The sequence below is a fragment of the Lactuca serriola genome, chromosome 7 (assembly GCF_051521515.1).
Source record: "Lactuca serriola cultivar US96UC23 chromosome 7, Lser_US96UC23_V15, whole genome shotgun sequence".
NCBI classification, from domain to species: domain Eukaryota; kingdom Viridiplantae; phylum Streptophyta; class Magnoliopsida; order Asterales; family Asteraceae; genus Lactuca; species Lactuca serriola.
The window spans coordinates 156,254,545-156,261,476 of record NC_136414.1 but is presented as its reverse complement, the minus strand read 5'-3'; the positions used below and the strand labels follow the sequence as shown (position 1 = coordinate 156,261,476).

The 6,932-nt window shown below is 31.0% G+C and overlaps 1 pseudogene across 1 annotated transcript; it reads right to left on the bottom strand.

Moving 5' to 3' along the window:
- Positions 1–878: 878 nt before the first annotated feature.
- LOC145064480 (uncharacterized) lies at positions 879–5,926 on the bottom strand (annotated as a pseudogene). Its single transcript, XR_013688060.1, has 17 exons — positions 5,813–5,926; positions 5,510–5,686; positions 5,257–5,438; positions 4,948–5,044; positions 4,663–4,772; positions 3,550–3,737; positions 3,250–3,376; positions 3,061–3,141; positions 2,827–2,928; positions 2,590–2,687; positions 2,427–2,501; positions 2,225–2,344; positions 1,999–2,127; positions 1,821–1,898; positions 1,426–1,512; positions 1,244–1,330; positions 879–1,166 (listed from the first exon to the last, which is right to left on the bottom strand). The product of XR_013688060.1 is annotated as an uncharacterized LOC145064480 (transcript).
- Between the last annotated feature and the right edge of the window lie 1,006 nt (positions 5,927–6,932).

The following is a 6,932-nucleotide window of genomic DNA, read 5'->3' as shown; positions in this document are numbered from 1 at the left end:
TTGAATATTGGAACACATTGTTATCATCATCCCAATGTATGTGTACAACACTACAAATAAAAGAGGTTGACATTTTATTTCTTAATAGCTCTTTGAAAAATTGCATTTGTAAGTCCAAGAACAAAAGAACTACCTATATAAGCATGAAGTTTAGCTACTTCAAGAAGTTGGGACTTGGCTTTGACATGCTTATTAAAGGATATGACACAAGCTAGTAAAATATATTGTCAACTTAGAACTTAGGAGAATGTAAACTATTGTGTGTATTATCTTCATGTATTCACTAAGAATATAAATGGTTATATCCTTAGTTACACCCTGATATTCAAATATTTGGAATGAATAATATACTGATGTGAAGTTTAATCATCCCAACTGTTACGTTTTGTTTTAAGTTAACCAATATTACACTTAAATGACGGAGGTTTGTTGGTGAATAATTTCATTAATTGTAGTTAATTATAATGGATTGACTATTTTACCAAAATCAATCTTGATGAATATTAAATAAGTAAAGAAGGTTCGTAGTGAACACTTGTTTAAGTTATCAAAGATTCAAAGTAGAATGTCATTTAGAGGCGAAGCCCATGAACAAACAGGGGTCCGAGGGCAACGCCACTAGGAGCAAGGTTCAAGGGACGGCATCCCCTGGTGGTGTCCAAGGGGTAGAGCCCCAACTGGGGTTGAAATTTGTTTTTCTGAAAATTAACCCAATTTTGACCCTTCTTGGAAAACACGAATTTAGGACATTTTGTTGGTTACTAAAACTGTCTTAGGTTAGTTTTTCTTAATTTTAAAACATAGAAAACTGCTTGGTGGCAGTTTTCAAACATGGATGGTTTATAACCAATTTTGTCATCATATTCCGATACAAGACATGAGTTCATAACCACTCATTCTCTTCTTTTATTTTCTCTCATTTCCGAGTCTTATCCAATTGAGGAGTTCGAGGGTACAACCGAAATGCTTTAATTTGAAAGTGAATACACGATTCTTCGAATTCCAAGTGCTTTTACATCCCAAATTTCTAACAATCTCAACTTTATTCATGAAGGAACTAGAACACAATATGTTTTTGCAGCCTACTGGCGTTTATTGATTACTCGTAAGCTTAGAGCTTAATCGGCCACTTTGTGGTTGAAACTCGGGTCCATGCAAACAACAACCTACAAAGAAAAGTCAATATTGTTAACGATATACATGTAAGACTTCTATCAAGTTTGATTGTATTGTATATGCATACTTTTCCAATGCTTTTTCCAGAATGGAGATATTCAACTGCATCAACAACAGATTGCACACCCACAAAGCTCTTAGGGTCTATTCTAACCTGATATGATTGCAAAGAAAGAGTAGCATGTGAACTCTATTAGAAAGAATTATCCCAAAGATGCTAATAAAGTTATAGTATATATATGATGATACCTTTAGCTTTCCCATAGAGAAAATATGAACCATATTATCTAGATGTCGTTTCCATACGTGCTGATAATGGCCTAGGTTGAATCCAATCTGCAAGTTTCTCAAATTCTTACCATGAAAAAGAAAAAAAAACATATGCACTCAAGTTTCTGAAGTTATAATTTTCCGATTAAAATTACAATAATTTGCTAGTTCCAAGTAAAATAACAATTTGACTAATAATATTGCTCTAGTTTACCAAGATGTTATGTATCTATAAACTTATTCCGTTTTTTTTCCTTTAAGGGTACTTTGGATATTTGGCAACTAATCAAACACAATTCTTAAAATGCTAAAATATGGTTCATTTAGACATTTCGTTTTCATGGGATGGATTTAAAACTTGAAACATTACATACCACAGTCTTGCTCTGTTGGTTAAGTATATCACATATTCCTGGATAGTTTCTTGTAACATTTCCAGTCTCTTCATTATACTAAAAAAAATAGGAAAGATAAGTGTGATAAGGGAGAAACATATAAAGTTATATAAAATCAAATAAAAAGAACATAAATACAATCTATTAAGTCAATTACCTGAGAGATCGTTCCAATTACAAGCATTCGTCCGAAAGTTGCTAAAGCATCGAAGCATGAATCAAACATGTCACCCCCAACAGATTCGTAAACAATGTCAACCCCTTTTGGGAATTCCTTCTTAAGAACCTGACATTTTAATTTGTATATATAATTATATAACCTAACGAAAAATGCATATATAATACTTAAATCGACTTTAGATGATGGAAATTAAGGTACATACATCTTTTACAGATTCATCTTTGTAGTTGATGACTCTATCAACTCCCAAACCCCTTAGAAATATAACCTTATCCTTGCTTCCACAGGTTGCAACTACTTTGTTTCCAGCTAATTTTGCCATCTAATATTATCTCAGAAAATCAGTCATGAGTAATTCATCACATACAGTTAGATGAGATTATTAAAAAGCTTTAGATAATTACTTGAACTGCAAATTGTCCTGTTCCTCCTGCAGCAGCAGTGACAAGAACTGTCTCTCCAGACTTCATGTGTGATGCCTGTAGGAAAAGGGTAACGTGCAAATGAAGTCTCAATCAAAAAAATATGGATATTACATTTTAATTAAAAATTAAAATATAAACAAACCTCTAGAGCAATGGATGCAGTAAGTCCAGAAGCAAGCATGGCAACAACTTCTGGGTAGGGTGATTCGACAGGAATAAAATAATGAGTTCTGAGGGTACCTAATAATATATCATTGTAATTAAAATCAGATAAGAAATTGATGCTACACCTTGTAATTTTGCATTTGAGTAAATATTTTATCTAGAATATACGAATGTAAACAGATAAAAAAGAAAATAATTCAATATAATCATGTACCATGGTAAATTCAGAATAAGCTCCCATATTAAGTATTGCTGCTGGAGTGCCGACTTTTAGATTTTTAACCTCATCACCTACTTGAGCAATTAATCCTACAGCCTTTATTTTGTAAATGGTCAAAAACATGAACCACATATCCAAAATCTTTAAAACAAATCCTCGAATCCAGAAATTTAACTCCAATTCTAATAAGTATTACATTATCAATGTTGTTAGCATGTGTTTTTATACCTCAAGTCCAGGATAAAATGGAAGTTTAGAGCTGATTTCTTCTTTGGTTCCACTTAAGTAACCATTATTACTATATACCACCTGTCAAACAAAAGATGATTAGATGGGTGTGTGATTTAGTTAATAAAGAAAAGCAGCACTATGCATGTGATTTATTGTTACTAATATATTGAAACCCAAAAAACTTACATCGCATGCGTTGACTCCAGCATATATGATTTTTAAGAGAACATGATCTGGTTTAATCGGCAATTTCAAGGGTGCGCGCACTATGCGTGTAGCATTACGAAAATTTCTAGTAAGGGTGTGAATAATTCTGCATCACAAGTGTCAAATGGTATAAGTGGTAATAAAAATCTTACAAATATATATTGGAAATGATGACGAATATATATATATATATATATATATATATATATATATATATATATATATATATATATATATATATATATATATATATATATATATATATATATATATACTCACAGTTGCTCAAAGCTATGAGGGATCTCGATTGTCTTCTTTAAACTTGATGGGATCACTGCCAAGCTTTTTGCTTCTTGAGAGGAAGTTGGCATGTATTCATTGTTTGTGATAAGTAAACAAGAGCCAGCTTTACTTTCATCGGTAATAAGTTGAAAGGCACCTGTTTCATATGATGACAACTCAATCAACTAAGTAATTTCCTAATGTAAAGAATCAATTTCCCTTTATTTCGATGAAGTAATAGAACATAGTACCTTGTATGATTGTATCCATGGAAGTAGAGCTTCCATTTAGGTTAAGAAACTGAAAACCCACATGTTTAGCCTTTTCACTCGATTAATCTCCATATCTTTATTCTAATAAAAGAATAGTTTTAATCTCTTTTTGACATGTGTCATCATATTGGGTCTCCTAATTAATACACATTTTATTCTTTTTTTGTCATGTGTCACCTTATTAAACCTCTTAATTAATGCATGCCACTTGTTAACCTATTAATTCTCTATTTCAAATTTTAAAATTTTCATTTTAATTACAATAAATTAATAACAATGGAATAAAAATTAAAATAAAATTAATACAAATTATAAGGCAATATAATTTTACATGTTTATTTAAATTAACGATTATAATTGATTAATAATTTTGTGTTCTAACTATTAATGTTTAATTAATTTTGTAGTCTTGGTTTCACGGGTTATAAACTAGTATATTAATAATAGTGTTAGGAGAAGTTTAACCGGATAAATCCAAAATTAATGGATTGCATAAATATTAGTTAATTAGTTTTTTGATTTAGTCAAACGCTTATTATTTGCTAAACTTAAGGGAAATTTTCATGTTTTCTTATTTAAAGCAAACTTTTACTTTTTATTCATTCTCTCTACCTTTCTTTATTCGGTAGAAATAGACACAATAAAATTTCTTTGTTTATCTCCTAATTATAGCCTTCATGAATTAATTTGCATAGCCTTTTTTTAATTTAATCCAACAATATTACAATAAAAAGAACCATATGATTGCAAACCATACGAAGTTGCAGAAAATAACTTATTAAGCATAAAAATTATGGTTTTCTAAGAGATTTTAATCATTTTATCATATTTAACGTGCAAAGAGAGTCTTAAATAAGGAGATTTGTGTAACCACTGGGCAAAGCACATTGACACGGATGTCTTTTTCCTTGTAAGAAGAAAGTGATCTTGTAAACATGACCACACCCCCTTCAAAAAACAGCAACAATACAAAAAACAAAATGAGAAAACATTATATATATATATATATATATATATATATATATATATATATATATATATATATATATATATATATATATATATATATATATATATATATATATATATATATATGAAGACATTTTGTATAATGTAATTATACCTTTGCTGGAAGCATAGACAGGGTCAGAGATCATTGGATATGCCAAACCCAAATTTATGACCACACCAGGTTTTTTTGCAGCTTCCATTATTTTGATCTGCATTTTTTTTTTTTGGAAATAGATGATTTATTAATGTACTATATAAACCAATTATCTTTTAAATAAATTGTAAGCAATGGAACTTTAAATTGACTATTAATAATAAAATTATCTATTCAGACGGCAATTAACAAAGTATAATATACATGTTCATCTATTGATTTAAAGTTCAACATGGTTAAAACAAGTCAACCATCAAGCATATATACCGCTTTTTGGGTGCAATCAATAACTGCTACAAGATTCACATCGACTGCATGTCTCCATGTTTTTGATCCATCAGTTTCGTCTTCATAAAATGGCACAGAAGTTTCGATATCAGCGCAATTAATACAAATATCCAAACCCCCGTATACTTCCACGTGCTTTTCAAATGCAGCAGCCACTTCTCCTGTTTATGTTGAATAAATGTCATTGAACTTCACACTTTCGATAATAAGTAGGAAAATATGAATAACTCACCTTGGTTACTCACATCGCATCTTACAAAGATAGCAGATGGGAACTTTAATGATCCCGAATGAAACTTGAGATTTTCTTTTTGTGAAAGTGATGCAACCTCCTCTCCTTTCTCAACAGAAGTATCAACCACAGTGATAAATATACCCTTTTTGGCAAGAGCTAAGCAAAGAGCCCTACCTGCATGCATGTATATCACAGTAGAAAATCACGAACATCATCGGTTTGCAAATAACTACTTGAATCAACAATATTAAGATTGTCTCCATTTTTATGAAAAAAGAATATGTACACAAAGAAATATACCGATTCCGGAGGCACCACCAGTAACGAAAGCAGATAGGCCTGACTTTAGCTCCATTATTATTCTTGTCTTGAAATTCTAATGTTTCTTTCTAATACGTAGTTTCTATATGGAGCCCCGTGTTACTCCTTGGCAATCTACCTACCCACGAGTCATTTGGGCGTCGACACACCGCTAATTAAAAAATAAAATAAACAACTGGAGCATTATTAAATTAAAAAATTCAAGATCCCAAAGTCTTTTATTATTTGCTGGGGTACTCTACTTGCATAAAATACTGACTCCGTCCATGATATATTATCCAAAACTCTCACCATCCATTTAAAAATATTTATTTGACCTCTGCATATTGTCTATTGTCTCCATCTTTCTAAGTAAAATATGTACACTAATTAGAAACATACTGATTCCGGAGACACTAACTATATGCCATGTAGTCGATTTTGGCGCTACTGAGGTTAGCGGAGATCAGTGACGGAGCTTGAAGTTATTATTTGGAGGCCGAAAATAGAATACGTATAAAAATTGAAGAACAGGGGGAGTCAAATTTTATAGTTCTGGACATAATATGTAACATTTTTAATACTTATGGACTACATATAAAAAAAAAATAGGGGGCCGTATGTATGCTCTGTCCATGGCGGAGATAAAGAAACGCTATTTCAAATAGCGGTGGCGCCATTAGCGCCGCAATTTACCGCTATTTATCGCGATTATGGTCACCGCTATGACGACGCTATAACCGCTATTTGAATAAATTCCATTTTTGAGCTATTTTACATAAAAAAAATTGCTTTTTTTTTGTTATTTCATTAAATTGTTATGAATCATAAGGATAATAAATATTTTTAATTTCTGGAAAGTATCTTATTTTAGGCAATTATCTTATTTCAATTTTTAAAGTTGGTAATTAGGATCATTTAGTATTTGAGTCGATTTGGGTGATCTTTGTTTCCTTATTAGTCTTTTGTTTATCCCTATTTAAACGGTAGTTGTTTATGAAATAAAATTATGCTTGAAGTCAATTGCTTTTAATCTCTTAGAATAGTTTAATCTAGTCTCCTCTCAATAGGAGATTAGGTGTTAGTAATACTCACGGTTGTAGGAAGTACAAGTACAGGT